The following is a 22,040-nucleotide window of genomic DNA, read 5'->3' as shown; positions in this document are numbered from 1 at the left end:
GTTAACCCCTGGTCCGTAGACATCACACTTCGCCGCGCTATGACCATTTCTTTTACACTTGTTGCAAAATTTGGTGCAGAACCCCGAGTGATACTTTTCACACCTTTGGCATAGCTGCTTCTGATTGTTGTTGTTGTTGCGGTTATTATTGTTGTTAAGATGATTGTTGTGGTTGCTGTTGTTGTTGTTGTTGTTGTTGTTGTTGTTGTTGTTGTTGTTGTTGTTGTTGGGCCGTTTGTTGTAGTTGCGATTGATGTTGCGATTGTTAGGATAGTTGTTGCGATTATTGTTATAATTGCTGTTGTTGTTGTATTGGTGATTCTTATCACCGTTTTCCTCCCACTTTCTTTTGACTTGCTTCACATTGGCCTCTTCAGCAGTCTGTTCTTTAATTCTTTCTTCAATCTGGTTCACTAGTTTGTGAGCCATTCTACATGCCTGTTGAATGGAGGCGGGCTCGTGTGAACTTATATCTTCTTGGATTCTTTCCGGTAATCCTTTCACAAACGCGTCGATCTTCTCTTCCTCATCTTCGAATGCTCCCGGACACAATAGGCACAATTCTGTGAATCGTCTTTCGTACGTGGTAATATCAAATCCTTGGGTTCGTAACCCTCTAAGTTCTGTCTTGAGCTTATTGACCTCGGTTCTGGGACGGTACTTCTCTTTCATCAAGTGCTTGAATGCTGACCACGGTAGTGCGTACGCATCGTCTTGTCCCACTTGCTCTAGATAGGTATTCCACCATGTTAATGCAGAACCTGTGAAGGTATGCATAGCGTACTTCACTTTGTCCTCTTCAGTACACTTACTTATGGCAAACACCGATTCGACCTTCTCGGTCCATCGTTTCAATCCGATCGGTCCTTCGGTTCCATCAAATTCCAAAGGTTTGCAGGCAGTGAATTCTTTGTAGGTGCATCCTACACGATTTCCTGTACTGCTAGATCCAAGGTTATTGTTGGTATGTAGCGCAGCCTGTACTGCGGCTATGTTTGAAGCTAGAAAAGTACGGAATTACTCTTCATTCATATTCACGGTGTGTCGAGTAGTCGGTGCCATTTCCTTCAAAATAGTTAAATGGAACAAGTTAATCATACAGAATATTAAGAGTAGTTAATAGTATTTCGTAGCATAATATGAACTAATTTATAAAAGCTTTTTCTTCATATTAGCGTTTTATAAGTTTAAATTCGGGTAGTACCTACCCGTTAAGTTCATACTTAGTAGCTAATATACAATTCAACTACTACAATTCTATATGAAAAAACTGATTATAATAATATTTCGCGTTCAAAATTTTATACAATATTTTACAAACTTACAATACCGCTTATTTTACATAAAGCATGAAATATAGCACACAATAACTTTGATACAAGATAGTTGTGAAGATAATTCTAGCTAGTACACAAGTCGTTCAGCAAAGGCAATAAAGACACGTAATTCATACGTCCAGAAACAAGTCATGCATTCTGGTTTTACTAGGACTACTTCCCATCCTTGGTCTTGTGGAACATAACCGTTATGGCCGTTGATAAGAAAGCGTGTTGTAACATCATCAAAGGGACGAGGGTTACGTAATGTCCAACAGTCCCGTAATAATCTAAAAACCTCATTTCTTACCCCAATTACCGACTCCGTCACTTGTGGAAACGTTTTGTTTAATAGTTGTAGCCCGATGTTCTTGTTCTCACTTTGGTGAGAAGCGAACATTACTAATCCGTAAGCATAACATGCTTCTTTATGTTGCATGTTAGCCGCTTTTTCTAAATCACGAAGTCCAATATTCGGATATATTGAGTCAAAATAATTTCTTAACCCGTTGCGTAAAATAGCATTTGGGTTCCCCGCAATATATGCGTCAAAGTAAACACATCGTAACTTATGGGTTTCCCAATGTGATATCCCCCATCTTTCAAACGAAAGTCTCTTATAAACCAAGACATTCTTGGAACGTTCTTCGAATGTCTTACAAACTGATCTCGCCTTAAATAGTTGTGCCGAGGAATTCTGGCCGACTCTAGACAAGATTTCATCAATCATGTCTCCAGGTAGGTCTCTTAAAATATTGGGTTGTCTATCCATTTTGTGTTTTTAAACTGTAAAATAGACAAGAGTTAGATTCATAAAAAAATACTTATTAATACAAGCAATTTTTACATATATCATAAAGCATAAGAACACTATATTACATATATTACACCACACGAATACAACTATCTTATTCCGACTCGCTCGTTTCTTCTTCTTCAGTTTTGGTTCGTTTTGACAAGTTTCTAGGGATATATGATGTTCCCCTAATACTAACTGTCGTTTTCCACAACGGTTTAGAAAAACCTGGTGGTTTAGAGGTTCTCGGGTCATTGTTACAACTTAAGGACTTCGGGGGTTGACGATACATATAAAGTTCATCGGGGTTGGAATTAGATTTCTCTATTTTTATGCCCTTTCCCTTATTATTTTCTTTTGCCTTTTTAAATTTAGTTGGGGTAATTTCTATAACATCATCGGAATTCTCGTCGGAATGGTAATCCTCCCAATATTTTGCTTCCTTGGCGGAAACACCATTGACCATAATTAACCTTGGTCGGTTGGTTGAGGATTTTCTTTTACTTAACCGTTTTATTATTTCCCCCACCGGTTCTATTTCTTCATCCGGTTCCAATTCTTCTTCCGGTTCCGATTCTTCTTCCGGTTCCGACTCTTCTTCCGGTTCCTCTTCGGGAACTTGTGAATCAGTCCACGAATCATTCCAATTTACATATGACTCTTCATTATTATTAGGTGAGTCAATGGGACTTGTTCTAGAGGTAGACATCTATCACATAATATCAAACGCGTTAAGAGATTAATATATCACATAATATTCACATGTTAAAAATATATAGTTTCCAACAAAATTTGTTAAGCAATCATTTTTCAAGTAAACACGGTCGAAGTCCAGACTCACTAATGCATCCTAACAAACTCGATAAGACACACTAATGCAAAATTCTGGTTCTCTAAGACCAACGCTCGGATACCAACTGAAATGTCCCGTTCTTATTGATTAAAAACGTTCCATATTAATTGATTTCGTTACAAGGTTTTGACCTCTATATGAGACGTTTTTCAAAGACTGCATTCATTTTAAAACAAACCTTAACCTTTATTTCATCAATAAAGGTTTAAAAAGCTTTACGTAGATTATCAAATAATGATAATCTAAAATATCCTGTTTACACACGACCATTACATAATGGTTTACAATACAAATATGTTACAACAAAATAAGTTTCTTGAATGCAGTTTTTACACAATATCATACAAGCATGGACTCCAAATCTCGTCCTCATTTAAGTATGCAACAGCGGAAGCTCTTAATAATCACCTGAGAATAAACATGCTTAAAACGTCAACAAAAATGTTGGTGAGTTATAGGTTTAACCTATATATATCAAATCATAATAATAGACCACAAGATTTCATATTTTAATACACATCCCATACATAGAGATAAAAATCATTCATATGGTGAACACCTGGTAACCGACATTAACAAGATGCATATATAAGAATATACCCATCATTCCGGGACACCCTTCGGATATGATATAAATTTCGAAGTACTAAAGCATCCGGTACTTTGGATGGGGTTTGTTAGACCCAATAGATCTATCTTTAGGATTCGCGTCAATTAGGGTGTCTGTTCCCTAATTCTTAGATTACCAGACTTAATAAAAAGGGGCATATTCGATTTCGATAATTCAACCATAGAATGTAGTTTCGCGTACTTGTGTCTATTTTGTAAATCATTTATAAAACCTGCATGTATTCTCATCCCAAAATATTTGATTTTAAAAGTGGGACTATAACTTACTTTCACAGATTTTTACTTCGTCGGGAAGTAAGACTTGGCCACTGGTTGATTCACGAACCTATAACAATATATACATGTATATCAAAGTATGTTCAAAATATATTTACAACACTTTTAATATATTTTAATGTTTTAAGTTTATTAAGTCAGCTGTCCTCGTTAATAACCTACAACTAGTTGTCCACAGTTAGATGTACAGAAATAAATTGATAAATATTATCTTGAATCAATCCACGACTCAGTGTATACGTATCTCAGTATTGATCACAACTCAAACTATATATATTTTGGAATCAACCTCAACCCTGTATAGCTAACTCCAACATTCACATATAGAGTGTCTATGGTTGTTCCGAAATATATATAGATGTGTCGACATGATAGGTCGAAACATTGTATACGTGTCTATGGTATCTCAAAATTACATAATATACAATACAAGTTGATTAAGTTATGGTTGGAATAGATTTGTTACCAATTTTCACGTAGCTAAAATGAGAAAAATTATCCAATCTTGTTTTACCCATAACTTCTTCATTTTAAATCCGTTTTGAGTGAATCAAATTGCTATGGTTTCATATTGAACTCTATTTTATGAATCTAAACAGAAAAAGTATAGGTTTATAGTCGGAAAAATAAGTTACAAGTCGTTAAATGTAGTCATTTCAGTCGAAAGAACGACGTCTAGATGACCATTTTAGAAAACATACTTCCACTTTGAGTTTAACCATAATTTTTGGATATAGTTTCATGTTCATAATAAAAATCATTTTCTCAGAATAACAACTTTTAAATCAAAGTTTATCATAGTTTTTAATTAACTAACCCAAAACAGCCCGCGGTGTTACTACGACGGCGTAAATCCGGTTTTATGGTATTTTTCGTATTTCCAGGTTTTAAATCATTAAGTTAGCATATCATATAGATATAGAAAATGTGTTTAGTTGATTTTAAAAGTCAAGTTAGAAGGATTAACTTTTGTTTGCGAACAAGTTTAGAATTAACTAAACTATGTTCTAGTGATTACAAGTTTAAACCTTCGAATAAGATAGCTTTATATGTATGAATCGAATGATGTTATGAACATCATTACTACCTTAAGTTCCTTGGATAAACCTACTGGAAAAGAGAAAAATGGATCTAGCTTCAATGGATCCTTGGATGGCTCGAAGTTCTTGAAGCAGAATCATGACACGAAAACAAGTTCAAGTAAGATCATCACTTGAAATAAGATTGTTATAGTTATAGAAATTGAACCAAAGTTTGAATATGATTATTACCTTGTATTAGAATGATAACCTACTGTAAGAAACAAAGATTTCTTGAGGTTGGATGATCACCTTACAAGATTGGAAGTGAGCTAGCAAACTTGAAAGTATTCTTGATTTTATGAAACTAGAACTTTTGGAATTTATGAAGAACACTTAGAACTTGAAGATAGAACTTGAGAGAGATCAATTAGATGAATAAAATTGAAGAATGAAAGTGTTTGTAGGTGTTTTTGGTCGTTGGTGTATGGATTAGATATAAAGGATATGTAATTTTGTTTTCATGTAAATAAGTCATGAATGATTACTCATATTTTTGTAATTTTATGAGATATTTCATGCTAGTTGCCAAATGATGGTTCCCACATGTGTTAGGTGACTCACATGGGCTGCTAAGAGCTGATCATTGGAGTGTATATACCAATAGTACATACATCTAAAAGCTGTGTATTGTACGAGTACGAATACGGGTGCATACGAGTAGAATTGTTGATGAAACTGAACGAGGATGTAATTGTAAGCATTTTTGTTAAGTAGAAGTATTTTGATAAGTGTATTGAAGTCTTTAAAAAGTGTATAAATACATATTAAAACACTACATGTATATACATTTTAACTGAGTCGTTAAGTCATCGTTAGTCGTTACATGTAAGTGTTGTTTTGAAACCTTTAGGTTAACGATCTTGTTAAATGTTGTTAACCCAATGTTTATAATATCAAATGAGATTTTAAATTATTATATTATCATGATATTATCATGTATTAATATCTCTTAATTTGATATATATATATACATTAAATGTCTTTACAACGATAATCGTTACATATATGTCTCGTTTAAAAATTATTAAGTTAGTAGTCTTGTTTTTACATATGTAGTTCATTGTTAATATACTTAATGATATATTTACTTATCATAGTATCATGTTAACTATATATATATCCATATATATGTCATCATATAGTTTTTACAAGTTTTAACGTTCGTGAATCACCGGTCAACTTGGGTGGTCAATTGTCTATATGAAACATATTTCAATTAATCAAGTCTTAACAAGTTAGATTGCTTAACATGTTGGAAACATTTAATCATGTAAATATCAATCTCAATTAATATATATAAACATGGAAAAGTTCGGGTCACTACACTAGTCAGGGATACACTATTGATATATAAAAGTTAAGTTATGAGTGCTCACGTATCAATATTGAGATTCAATATTGCAGGACAGTACGTAGACGCAACGGAGATGATAAACACTAGATTGACCTCACGAGCATACCCATGAACCATACCCATCACCTCCATAGCTATAACCCATAATTTCCTTAGCTTCGACTCATTCAAAAAAAAAAACTATTTTGAAATCACTCGGACATCACTCCGTCGTAATATTTTATGTATACTAATAATATCTTGAAATAATACAGAGCAAATATATATATATATATATATGTAAATCGATTGAGAGAGTTTAGAGAAATATATTTTCAAGTTTCTATGAAATAATGAAACCTATTGAATTCTATTTATAATATATTTTTGAATTATTAAAGTGAATTATTAAAGTATGAATTATTAAAGTGAATTATTAAAGTATGAATTATTAAAGTGAATTATTAAAGTATGAATTATTAAAGTGAATTATTAAAGTGAATTATTAAAGTATGAATTATTAAAGTTAAAGTAAAGTAAAAGTAAAGTAAAGGTAAAGTTAAAGTATAGTAAAAGTATAAAAACTATGTATGTATAATACGCGTATAAATATATATAATATTAATTTAAATCGTTATATATATTTAATGAAATAAAATATAAATATCGTTATATTTATTATACTGGTTAAGTAATGAGTTATCAAAAGTGATTCTAGATATTTATAAAAGTTATATACGTTTTAATAATAAAGTACTTTTTAAACTGAAAATGTTTTTGTACGTTTGAAAATAGATTAATAGAATATTATGGAAACCAATTTTTCACTAGCTTTTGTCTAACTTTCGTAAATGACACTTTTTATTTTTATTTATAAATAGCTTTACAAATTATTCCGAATATCGTTAAGAGGAATAGATTTTCTCAAATCATAGTGGACCTCTCAACAGAGACTTGTAATCATAATTCAATGTTTCTGATAATTCAATCATTTAATATATATTTTTTTTTTTAATTTCGTTGATAATCATATTGAAACAAATACGTTCATATAAAGCATTATACATTTAAATACTTTGTTGACATTTTCAATTTATAACATATACACATATACATACATATTCATATATGTTCATTTAATGGTTCGTGAATCATTGAAATTTGGTCGAGGTTTAAATGAATGTATAAACATAGTTTAAAATCCTTGAGATTTAACTTAACAAACTTTGCTTATCATGTCGGAATAATATAAAGATTAAAGTTTAAATTTGATCAGAAATTTCCGGGTCGTCACAGTACCTACCCGTTAAAGAAATTTCGTCCCCGAAATTTGATAGAGGTCGTCATGACTAACAATGAGAATGTTATTATAACGATTATAGAGTTTTATCATGTTCAAGAAGAACGGATAAAATAATTCGATTACTCGAAGCGTGTGAGTGAGGTTATCATAAATGAATGAAATAAGATAATAGTGATTCGTCGTATCTTTTGACGTCATCACGATTGATCTCCGAAATGAAAATCTTTGTAATCTATATTGGATTTGATTATTCGGCGATTAAGGAAATTATGATCCTCTTCGAATTAATGCGATAATCCATTTTGATTTCTCTGTCGGATATTTCACTATAAATCCACCTCATTTGTTTTCTTACAACTCACACCTTCTCAACTCATATTTTAAAGTATTTGTCAATATGCTTCATCCAGTGCTGATTCTTGATATACTCCTCACTTTCATATCTGTCGCTCTTCTTTTTCATCTGCCTCCGGAAGAATCTATTTACTTCTACTATACTCTTGGTTTTATAGTGTTTTTAGTTCTCCCGTGTCTTTATATTGCTATATGCATTGATATATACGGTTTGTGATTTCTGAGTTGTTGTTGGGTTTTATATCTTCCCTTATATTTCAAAGTCCTTGCTTCTTCTATAATCATTGTCATCCACAGTTAATGCTCTCTTCTATTTGCTATGATTTATACTCCCATTTCTAGTTCGGAGCTTTGTCCTTTCGTTTCTTCTTCTTGCGATTAAGCACCGCTTGTAATAGTCCAGAATTCGCAGATATAAATTTCGGAATGAACATTGTTATTGTTCTAGGAAGAAAATTGTAATGGCACGATCTTGACTTGTCAAATTACCAGAATACCTCGGAAAAGGCCGAATCATCAAGAAATATTTTCTTGATATTTAGAGATCAAAGAGAATACAAGAGTCGTGTAACATAGCACATGATGACGTTATGATCTGTGAATCATCATGTTCCATTTAGAAACTCAGCATGAATTACTGTAATATAATCACGTTGATCAAGTGTCATTATATTATACTAACTCATGCTTCAGCTCCCAACACTTCTTCAAGAATATTCCTATTTTAAATTCAAATTTTGTTTTTTTAGAATTTAGAAACTAACACAGTTTCTTTTTATGTTGTAACGCAGATATTGCGAAGAGATAAAAGATTTCAGATAAGAATAGTTGTGAAAATATCTTCAGGAATATCGAAGATATTATAATAAAAGATACGATAATATGGATGATGAAGAAGATTTGTCTGTGAAGGTTTAGAATAAGAAGTAAGGTGTTTGCTAACGATTTCAGTAGACACTGAATCATTTGGATCCTTTGAAGGCAGGTTTAGTCTTTGTGATTTATCCACAGCCTCCTTCATGGTCTGCTCAATCCGTTTTCCAGTTTTAAACCTTCTCTTTTTCTCAGCTTTACCACCATACTATTCTTTATCATCAAACTTTTGACTGTTAAAGTAGTTTACAGTTTTTGCTGCTTCATCAGCATTTTTCCAATTTCGGAGAACTAGTTCATATTTTGGGATGTTTTTCAGAAAATTCACATTCGAAGTATGTAAGTCTAGGAGATAGACGTTATATGTATAACTTTTGACGTAAAATTGTCGCGGAATTCAAAATACTGATTGCTAATTCCCAGTAGTTGGTGTGACAATTATTGTTACAGGATGTAGGTGAGTACATGATGGGGTTTTAATGAATAAGTATAGTGGCTTTTCGGAGAGGCTTAAGTCGAAGGTTAATGAAGTTGTTGATAAGTTTACTGCTAATGTGGCGAGATATGAAAGGTTCCCCAGTAACAATGTCGAAAGGGCAACGTATCTATCGAGGTTATAATAAGACTAGTCCGACTGAAAAGTCGAAGTTGACTTGCTGGAGCTGTGACAAAACTGTCTACTTTGAAAAGGAATTGAAAAGTCATTCTAGCTAATAAATGCCAAAGGGTCTGAAACGGATACGCGTCGCACTATGACTTTGGCTTCGAGAGCTTTTTAGGTACATAAATATGGGTAATATTTGGTTGGATCATCATCTCGATTGTTCATTATTTGAAGTGTCTTCGAAAACTTCGGAGAGTTTGAACACAGTTTGTAATCGTTAATATACATATGATGTTCTAACACGGTTTTGAAGTCAAAGTATAGCTTTGAAAGATGTAGGAATCTAAGAGTGATGTCTTCTGTTAAATCATGACTTGGATTTTGATTTGTCAAAATCAGAATGCGTAATCAAATTTGGGTGAGAATGGTTGTTTTGATTTCTATACAAGAATGTATATTGTTGTGAGATTTTGGGAGTATAGTTGATGATTTGCTTAATCAGATTCGAAAAATGTAATATATTAATTGTGAATTTATATATCTCTCGGGTATTACCTACCCGTTAAAAAAAAATATCACAATTAATATTTTGTACAACAGAATTTTATTACAGTCTTTATGAAAATATATATGTGCATATTTTCTTCAGATGTAACATAGATTTAATGAGTTAATATTGAATTAAACTCATTTGATTTAAGGTTGAAACTAGAACTGAATAATCCCTAAAGACTTTAGAAATTACATAACTTTTACGGAGTATTTATTCAATAAAATTGAAATTATGAATTAATACTTCGTTATTTGTTGGTGTTTGTAACCCTTGCACCATATTCTCTAAAGCCACTACTCGAGCGCGAAGCTCGTTGACTTCTTCTATTACACCGGGGTGATTGTCGGTTCGGACGAGCGGATAAATAAAATCTAGAATTTGATGTAGTATATAATCGTGACGTGATACTCTGAAAATGAGAGAGAAAATGGTGTTTCGGACCGGTTCGCCGGTAAGTGCTTCAGGTTCATCGCCAAGAGGGCAATGTGGTGGATGGAAGGGATCACCTTCTTCTTGTCTCCAATTATTGAGGAGGCTACGAACCTATCCCTAATTCATTCATAATAGATGATGGCTAATTGGTTGATCCATTCCGGTCACACTGCTTTCGGAGCTTGAGTGGGATTCCATATCGAAATTCGAGGGACTTGAACTAATGACGAATTCCATTTCGTTCGATTGAATAAAGAATTTTTCGATATGAAATGATTTTTTTGGCTATCGGGTGGTATTCTAATTACATAGAATATCTATATAAATAGCGCAAAAGATTACGTAGATTACGGAGGAAATTACGGGATATGTCAGGCAAAGTTTACAGTAACAGATACGCTAAGATATGGATTAGCAGATACACTAAGATATGAATTTTGTCTATACACTATTCATGTAATCAATGCAGTAAGACGTGTCTAGACTAAGAATGATAAGCAGGCAATTCCGACAAAAATGATAAGCAAAAATTTTGACATGCAGACACGGTCGAAGTCCAGGCTCACTAATGCATCCTAACGACTATCAGTTAGACACACTAATGCAGACCTGGTTCGCTAAGACCACCGCTCTGATACCAACTGAAAGGACCCGTTCATATATATTATAAACGATTCACAATAGTTGATTACATCGCGAGGTATTTGACCTCTATATGATACATTTTACAAACATTGCATTCGTTTTTAAAAGACAAACTTTCTTTACAACGAAAGTTGACGGCATGCACACCATTTGATAATACATCCAACTATAATTGACATAATAATAATCTTGATGAACTCAATGACTCGAATGCAACGTCTTTCAAAATATGTCATGAATGACTCCAAGTAATATCCTTAAAATGAGCTAATGCACAGCGGAAGATTTCTTTAATACCTGAGAATAAACATGCTTTAAAGTGTCAACCAAAAGGTTGGTGAGTTCATAGGTTTATCATAACAATCATTTCAATATATTAATAGACCACAAGATTTCCGTTTATAAATATATGTACACTCGCAAGTGTATAAAAGTATTCTATAAGTTGTAGGCACCCGGTAACAAGCCTTAACGTTCATGTTTTACCCTCTGAAGTACACCAGATCAGGTGTGTTTAAAATAACCTCGAAGTACTAAAGCATCCCATAGTCAGGATGGGGTTTGTCAGGCCCAATAGATCTATCTTTAGGATTCGCGCCTACCGTACATAGACAAGTAGTTTAATGTTACCAAGCTAAGGGTATATTTCTGGTTTAAACCCACGTAGAATTAGTTTTAGTACTTGTGCCTATTTCGTAAAACATTTATAAAAACAGCGCATGTATTCTCAGTCCCAAAAATATATATAAAAGGGAGCAAATGAAACTCACCATACTGTATTTCGTAGTAAAAATACATATAACGTCATTTAACAAGTGCAAGGTTGGCCTCGGATTCACGAACCTATATTAATTATATATATTTATATGTTGGTCAATATTTGTCTAACAATTTTTGGTCAAGTCATAGTGTACCACAATCCTAATGCTCGAGACTAATATGCAAAAGTCAACAAAAGTCAACTTGACTCAAAATGACTTCTAAAATTTATACGTGTTTATTATATAACTTAACTATAGTCGTTTTATATATTTAAATATATTTATTAGATTTTATAATAATAAAAGTCATTTATTAATAAAAATTTATATTAACGTTTATATATAATAAAATATACTTTTATATATCTTAAGTAGTAAAATTTATAAAGTTCACTTAATATCGTAAAACTATAGTGGTAAGTATTATTAATGTAATTATATTACGCGTGGTGAAAAATATCTTTGTATCCCCTATTTATTTGATAAAATAATATTGATCATAATAATAATAAGTAAAAGTTGTATTATTTTGTAATAATAATTATTATTATTCTATAACAATATTTATATTTACTAAAAATGGTATTATGATAAAATGATAATACTAACATAATAGTAATAATGATATTTTATAATAACAATGATATTTTTATTAAAATAATAACGACGATAGTAATAATAATCATTTTAACAATAATACTAAAATTCAGTTGACTATAACTTCTAATCCGTTCATCGAAACCATTCGATATCTAAATGAAAAGATCTTAATTTTTCGCTAGCTTTCCAATGACATGCATATCATATATCCTATCTCAGTAGCATATGTATCTAATTCAGGATTCAACAAACCTATCTAAGGACAATATCGAATGTACAAGCATGCATAATCCTATATACTCGAGCACTAGTCAGGGATACACTATTGATATATAAAAGTTAAGTTATGAGTGCTCACGTATCAATATTGAGATTCAATATTGCAGGACAGTACGTAGACGCAACGGAGATGATAAACACTAGATTGACCTCACGAGCATACCCATGAACCATACCCATCACCTCGATAGCTATAACCCATAATTTCCTTAGCTTCGACTCATTAAAAAAAAAACTATTTTGAAATCACTCGGACATCACTCCGTCGTAATATTTTATGTATACTAATAATATCTTGAAATAATACAGAGCAAATATATATATATATATATATATATGTAAATCGATTGAGAGAGTTTAGAGAAATATATTTTCAAGTTTCTATGAAATAATGAAACCTATTGAATTCTATTTATAATAGATTTTTGAATTATTAAAGTGAATTATTAAAGTATGAATTATTAAAGTGAATTATTAAAGTATGAATTATTAAAGTGAATTATTAAAGTATGAATTATTAAAGTGAATTATTAAAGTGAATTATTAAAGTATGAATTATTAAAGTTAAAGTAAAGTAAAAGTAAAGTAAATTAAAGTAAAGGTAAAGTTAAAGTATAGTAAAAGTATAAAAACTATGTATGTATAATACGCGTATAAATATATATAATATTAATTTAAATCGTTATATATATTTAATGAAATAAAATATAAATATCGTTATATTTATTATACTGGTTAAGTAATGAGTTATCAAAAGTGATTCTAGATATTTATAAAAGTTATATACGTTTTAATAATAAAGTTCTTTTTAAACTGAAAATGTTTTTGTACGTTTGAAAATAGATTAATAGAATATTATGGAAACCAATTTTTCACTAGCTTTTGTCTAACTTTCGTAAATGACACTTTTTATTTTTATTTATAAATAGCTTTACAAATTATTCCGAATATCGTTAAGAGGAATAGATTTTCTCAAATCATAGTGGACCTCTCAACAGAGACTTGTAATCATAATTCAATGTTTATGATAATTCAATCATTTAATATATATTTTTTTTTTTAATTTCGTTGATAATCATATTGAAACAAATACGTTCATATAAAGCATTATACATTTAAATACTTTGTTGACATTTTCAATTTATAACATATACACATATACACATATACATACATATTCATATATGTTCATTTAATGGTTCGTGAATCATTGGAATTTGGTCGAGGTTTAAATGAATGTATAAACATAGTTTAAAATCCTTGAGATTTAACTTAACAAACTTTGCTTATCATGTCGGAATAATATAAAGATTAAAGTTTAAATTTGGTCAGAAATTTCCGGGTCGTCACACTTCTCAACGTCCTGAGGTTGCTTCAGGTGATTTGACAGGAATAGTTAACCGGAGATTGATTCAGTTGTCTGCTGATTTTGCTAAATTCCAAAAGACTGCTGATGAAGACAAGAAGAAGACAGAAACTAAAATGTCTGAGTTGAGGAAGTTAGTTGATCGACAACAGTTGAAGATTGATGAACTGGAGAAAAATGTGGGAAGTCAAGCCGGTGAAATCTTGACGCTTCAGACTCAAAATCAAGAATTGACTGAGAGGTTAAATTAATGGGAGAAAAAGGTTATGGTTGAAGAGGAAGATGGAGAACCAGATCCTTTTGGTACTTTTGGTGAAGCAGAGGAAGACAGGGCTGTTGAAGTTGCTAAAGGCTACACGGAGGATGACCCGCTGTATGTAACTCCTCTTCAAGTTATAACAGTCTCTGAATTTTTAGCTATGCAGGATCGTCTTAATCACACTACTGTTTACACTGATTTAGAAGAAGGGGAGATCCCTCTGGATCTCACCGAAACTGAGCAGGAGTTGATGGAGCGTCTAGAGCGACAAGCTAAGGAATCTGCTGACGCTGCATCAAAAGCTTCAACTGAAGCTTCGACTTCAGGGGCTCGTAATTTTGATGATGATATGAGTGATACTGATGTTTTTGATGAAAGTGATAATAGTTTTGATGAAATTGTTATTGAGGATGAGCCAACCGAGCCTTATCCTCGTTATGAAGGTGTTAGTGATGATCTTCCAACTTTTGCTGATTATTTTCAGATGAATGATGAGCTTTTGAACAGAAAGTGTAAAGAAAAGGAACAGAAAGAACAAGAGAGTGTGTTACCCGAAGGTTTCTTGCCCGTGAAGATCAACAAAGAAAAGGTTGAAGTGTTGGAAGAAGAATGGAAGATTATGATGCGGATTAGGCAGTATGTGATGAAGCCTAAGGTAGAGCCGCAATTTTTGAAGTTTATTGAGCACTGTGAGAGTTTACGTGCTAAGGGAAAGATAATAGCCTGGACTTATATTAAAGAATTTGATATATATGCGATCAAGAAAAGAACATGGAGTGGATTATATCAAATCTCCATTCGAATTCAAAATGTTACCTTATTTTGAGTTTATGCAGGTGGCCAGGCTTAAGATGTTGTATCAGGATTATTGTGGAATTCCTGATATTTTGGTTCGTAAGATAAGAAGATCATATCAGTCACCTAATTTCTTAGGTTTTCGTCCTCAGTTTCCGAAGATCTCTTACAGAACGAACAAGAAAACAGGGGTCAGAAGGAAGATAGTAAAATATCAACCTGTGAAGTATATGCGGAAGGTTCCTTTGAGGAAGATGCCGCAGCACTTCAGTCCTCGTTTTCGTTGGTGGTATTATGATGAACGCTCGGAGGAAGCGGTTATTGTGTTAGACAAAGATGGAGGAGATGAAAATGATAGTATAAGGGTTCTAGATCCAGTTTGGTTGAGAAACTGCTGTGAAGAAGATTTGTTTACCCTTTACTACAACAGGATGCTGTATCGCCCAGAGAATCGTGTGCAAGCTGAACAGTATTGCAGAGTTGTCAAACTCTGCTATCTGAAGAACTGGGTGACAGATCCTTATACGGATTGATAACTGAATGCTTTAGTGTAACGGCTAGGTCTTAGGGGGAGTTTGTTGGTGCATGAATCCCCAGCCGTTGTTTATCTTTATGTTTAACACATTTCGGTTATGTAATAATGTTTACTCGAGACTATTGATTATATTTGTGTTTGTGCGTACTTAACTTGTTAAATGATCAATAAGTTAAACTGCTCAGACAGTCGACCGAGTGTGTGTACACACTCGACCGACTGTCCTACTCAGTCAACCGACTGAGGGACACACTCGACCGAGTGTGTCTGGGAGGCAGTATATATACGGGTTTAGCCTAATTGTTTGAGGTTACTTGTCCCATTCACCCTAAGTCGTAGGTTTTCGTCTCCAGAGAACCCTAACACCATATACCACCGAAATATATCGTCTAGGTGTCGATCTAATCTAGTTTTGGCTCTAGGTTTGATCTATTCGATCCCAAAACGACTCATATCTCGGTTTAACCTTGTTCTAGTGTATTCCGCCTCTAGAATAGATTGCAAGCGACCTAAGATCCTAAGTATAAACGTCTACAGAAGTACTCTCACTAAGAATACTGGTTGAATTAGTTGTACTTGTTGATGATAGGTAACTCAATAAATTTCACCACTTTTTGAAGAAAAGAAAAATAAAATTTATCTTATTCTTTCTCTCGAACTTGTTAATTTAAAGTAAGTAAATTTACTTATTTCAAAATCAAATCCAATGAGTGGTGAATAGAGATTCGCCGGTTCATTTGTGGTCGACAAAATAAACGGAAAAAAAAAAAACATGAACACAAAAGTTGCAGCAAATCTTCTCCAGGTTGATTTAATTTGGGCAAACACATGCAAAGATTATTAGACATTTCACTGTCTCATTTATTCATCACCAACATCATTGCTCTTTCCTCGTATACTTTTTCCTTTCCGTATGAACAATTTGTCCGTTTAATTGATTATCAACATTGCATCTACATGTTGTTCTTTAACAAAGTATAGCTTGACACGATGAAATTAAGTGAGCCCTAGCTAGGAGTGTAACAACAAAAAAGTACTACTTATAAATGCTACTACATTATTGAACTCTTATGTTCCACTCCACAATCATATTGTGTGACCTGCTACATAATTGAACACGTGTTAGTTTAATATAATTTGTACGTGAAATGCAGATGTATTTGTGCTAGGTTTATATTTTTAGTTTACCGATATATAATTTTATAATAATAATCCACCCTGTTTCATTTGTTGGAAAAAATGTGTTGAAAAAATGTTTTTTCACCAACTTTGGACACGAATGATTATATGATCGAGTGATATATATTGATAACCTTTTAGTGGGCTTTGTAGTCCCTGACGAGGACTTTACAACGAACAAAAGTGTCCAAAACGGATTAAAGGTGAATGAGATATCGAATCTCAATGTTGCTTGTTTGGTGCAAACTCTAGAAAGTTTTGGTGTGTGTCCCACATCGGAAGTAGGAGCAAACATAAGGTATTGATTTACACTATAAATAAAGGCCTTTGGCCTTTGTAGAAAGACACACCAAAACTAATAGCAAAAACACAATTTGTTTTTCCTCTCAGCTGCAACAAGGTCTCCCCGTTCCGGTTACCTTTCGTGCAAGTGTCAAGTCCAGCAGTACGCTGCTTAGGACCGGTGTACCCTGGGAATAGACGTCGAAACTGTTTAAGGAAATTGTGTCAAACACAAGTCCGGTTCAACCCTTCAAATCGATTAGATCGTTTTAATTGTCAGTTATAATTTTGATTAAATTTTAAATATTTGCAACTTGATTATTATGTTTGTGATAATATGTATACTTGTTTAGTATATAATTTACTTACATCATTATTGTCTTTTTAGACAATAGTTAGTTAGGATCACCCAGGGAGACTTACACTCACGCGATCATCTCCCCCAATTGTTATATCCGTCCCCCAACTGCGTGCCTAGAAGGAAATTCGCGCCAATTCCATACGGGACATGAACGGTATCACAACTTCCCCGTTTCATTATTGTTACTGTTGAAATGGTATAAACAAGATAAAGGGTGCGCGCTTCGCAGCTGAAAATTGCCAACGATTACTTTGCCGGCGATTCATTACAAACATAATCTACATAGTAAAGTGTTTAACGGTTACACACATATCAACAGTTTGAGTTGTAATTAAAAACATAAAAACATGTCATTCCGTTTTTTTTTTTTTTTTTTTTTTTTTGCCAAACACTACTATTTGGGATTTCTTGTAATTAAAAACATAAAAACATGTCATTCCCTTTTTTTTTTTTTTTTTTTTTGCCAAACACTACTATTGAGTTGTAATTAAAAACATAAAAACATGTCATTCAGTTTTTTTTTTTTTGCCAAACACTACTATTTGGGATTTCTTGTAATTAAAAACATAAAAACATGTCATTCCGTTGTTTTTTTTTTTCGCCAAACACTACTATTTAGGATTTCTACTATGCTACAGTGGACTTCGATTTTGGATTATGAATAGTTGTCAAAATGGGTTTCAACCAATGGGAGGGCTCCATTTAGTTGTGTTAATATAGAGTGGGGAATGATGAAATTGAAGAGAATTCTCTAGTCATTTAAATTAGAGCAAATTTTCTACTACAAGATATATAATTCTCCGTCTAAACAGTTTTAGTTCAAATTTAGAGGGTGTTTGGGAACACGTTTTGATGGTGATTTTTTTGATTATTGCGTTTTGAAAACGTAAATAATTTATTTGGAGTGTTTGGGAATAGAAATCTTATAATCAATTATTTACGTTTGAGAGTCATGAAAACGTGGATTTGGAGAAGCTAGCATTGACCTACTGTTGCAAAACGCAGGTTTGAAATTAATGGGCTTGCTGTCAAAATTACTCACATATCCTTCCATCTCAGTTTACCGATTATTAATTTCTTCATTATTTACTGGTTCCCTCCATTAAACCTTATATCTCCTACGTTTCTAAGCCAACCTATTATATTCAACTATATGTCTTTCTACCATTTTTATTAAATATTAAATATTATTATGAGATACATATCATATATTTTACCATTATCTTTTCGTTTGTATATCTACTCCTCTATTTTTAGGTTTACATGGTATACTCCATCTTTTCTGTAAATTTTATTTTATTAATAAGTAAAAACGATAACAACGTATACACACTATTTATTACTATATTTTTTTATACATAGTCTATATCTATAAAAGTTCATATAAAATGAATTATTAGATATTCTGTTTAAATATTTCACTATTTTATAAGAATGTCCTTTTTCGTAATTTTACTTGTTAACCTATTAAATAATTTGATATGCCAAACATCTTAGAACTGATTATTTAATTATTGCGTTTTCATAATCAAATCCAAACACTATTAATATACAACACGTTTTGCTGCAGCTGATTATTTGATTCTGATTTTTCAAAACGCATAATCAATTTTCAAAACGCAAATTCAAACACTCCCTTAATTAATTCTTGTGGATGTTCTAAAATGGCAGATTTTGTTGGCGATGTAGTTGTTTCATCAGGTTTTAGCATGTCTGATCATAGAGGACTGCGATCTTTAATTTGTGGCGCGAGATGATGTTTGTATAGCTGGCATTCTGGCAAACATTTGTGTTTGCATTTTGAATGTATATAAATATATTTTGAATTTTTTTAAGCATAGTCCTAAGGGCTATACTTAAGCTTTTAAAACATGCATTAAAATAGTTGTACTTAGTTGAAAACTAACTCACTAACCTTCTAATAACCATCTTCCTAACCTTTTTGTACTACCAATCATGCACATAAAATTTTCTTAAGCATGACCCTTAGGGCTATCTTTAGAAAAATCCAAATATTTTTAGTAACAATAACTAAAATTCATGTAGAAATGTAGAAATGGGATCGTTTTCTAAATGAAAATGCCCGAATACAAAAAAAATAAGGTGAAACTCGCACCTAGAAACTAACCATCTAAACTATCCGAGTCTCTCCTAATAATTCGAAAAACTTTAAAACAAACTAACCAATACTAAACCGAATAATACACAATAATAACAAGAACCAAATCAAACGAAATAAGTGATACCAACAAACGGAAAAAAAAACTAAGCGAAAAAAATGAGACGAACTCAGCCTATCAATCTCCACGACCCGCCCTTTTCAACATACCATTAACCGTCTCCTTCAAAATGTTTTTCCCGACTGATTTTCTATCTTGTATAAAAACACATTAGCGGATCCATAACCCAGTTCGCTCTCCTCGGCCAAATGTGTCATCATTTCGTCGAATGCCGCGAAAGCCTCCACGAACATTCTTCATTTCCCGTTTGCCGATGATTCGCCGTTTTTACCATCTTGAGAACCCATAAACCGGTTTTGAATTGCGCCCCCGTAATTCAAGTCATCAATGTAATGTTTAAGTTTATAAGTACCCGAAGTGGAAGCCTCTTTCGTATAAATCTTTCTTAACCTTGGATTAACTTCTCCAAATAAATTTCTTGAAAGATCCATGGGTTAATGATTGTTTGGGTAAATCGATCCATCGGTTAACGACTTAGATCAAGGTGATCTGGTTTTAAAATTTTATGGTTTTATGTTTGCTATAATGAGAATTAAAAAATTACGCATTTTCGCGTTGAAAGTATATGGTTCATGAGATGGGCGAATTCACCCTGATCGGAGTCAACAACCATCCTCACAAGGGAAATCTTTTTGATTACTTTAGTTAATATTACGTTGTGTGGTTTATATTATAATAAAAAATGTAAATAATTAGGATTTTGTTTACGATGGCTCTTAGAGTTGTCTTTAACATACACAAAATACTTATAAACCATTTTATAAAAGTCAACGTTAACCACCATTTATAACCGCAATACAGACATAAGGTCGTCACAGACTCACAATCATAAGGTTTGTCGTAGCAAGATTTAATTAATTATTGACAAACGTTTCTTTTAGTTCTCATGGTAAACTCCTTCTCCCTTCTCTTTAACCTAGTGCTCACAACTTCTGTAAGAAAAAGAGTACGAAACTGATAATCTGGATTAGTTCTTGAATCGTGAAACACTAGTCTAATTAAGTATTTCGCCCACACAAGCCTCGGGTTTACACGAAATCTCAATTAGGATAAGACAAGAACGATTTAATTTTCAGGCAAGAAGAAATCAAAATCAAGTATAGAGAATTTGTATGTTTCTGTGTCTGTGGTTCTAAATGAATGTAGAAAAACCATAAAACCGAAAATATAATCAGTTTTTGGCAGTTATAATGAAGAGTCACAACTCTTCATTTTTGGCGGAAAAAGCGACTGGAAGACAAATTTTTCTTAAACGTATAGTGCTTTTTCGGTTAAGGTTTCAGGGCGTTGCCCCTTGGACCCCACCAGAGCGCTGCTCCTTGGACCCCGCAAGGGGGCGCGACCCTCTTAACCCCCACAATTTAAATGACAGTTACCATTCAACTTTTACGTAGTTTACGGAGGTGTACTTCACATTTTTACAAATCCATTCTTAAACACAAGTAACTAAGCTTTTAGAAGAGAAAAAAAAAAAAAAACATAAGTAACTAAAATTTGAATGTTAGATTAAATTAAAATCACCTACAATTTAAAACCTTGGAGACTTACCATACATGAACAATTTGATCCGTAGGATCGTTTCAGATCGGGTCGGCTTGGATCGGGTTATATCCACTACATCAGTGATCGTTGTCATCCCGTGGCACGATGTTGTAACTAAAGTGACGAAAAGGTGAAATATTATCAATGAGTCAATTCGCTATATTCCGAATAACAGCAACCAATTACAGTTACAGGTTAGTCTTCTTGCTATTAACTTGTTTTTTTTTTGTTTTTTTTTTGTTTTTTAGACTATAGTTTCTTCTATTGTATAAGCCCTAGTAATTATTAATCATCTTAAAGTTGTTAGCCTTACTTTATCTAGGGTTTTATAAAGCGATTACTTATTAAATGTTGCACTACTTTAAGCTAGGTTGAAAATGTATAGATAATAGTGATTAATGAAAAGTATATGTTAATGATAGTGGGATTCATGTGCATTTTGATCCTGTTGTTACTTTCTGAATGTGAAAAGTTGTATATTGGCTTTTTTCATGCCGGTAACTTTCATCTTTTGTTGTAATTCTTACAAAAACACGTGTATCGGCAGGGACATGTTAGCCATGTGTTGACTATGTCAACCCATCCAGCGGTCCCCCGTAGCCCACTGGAGCCAGGCGAAACACCATCACCAAATGCCCCTACAGCATGTCAGGAACGAGAATCGAACCTGCGTTGTTATTCTTACAAGCATTACATACGTGGGGCCTAGGGATCATTTGGGCCGGGTACCACTGAAGCAATGCTTCGTTGGTATCTTTTGTTGTAATTATAAAGAAGTTTTAAATATAGAT

Source organism: Rutidosis leptorrhynchoides, chromosome 7 (assembly GCF_046630445.1).
Source record: "Rutidosis leptorrhynchoides isolate AG116_Rl617_1_P2 chromosome 7, CSIRO_AGI_Rlap_v1, whole genome shotgun sequence".
Lineage (NCBI taxonomy): Eukaryota > Viridiplantae > Streptophyta > Magnoliopsida > Asterales > Asteraceae > Rutidosis > Rutidosis leptorrhynchoides.
Note: the sequence above shows the minus strand (reverse complement) of the source record.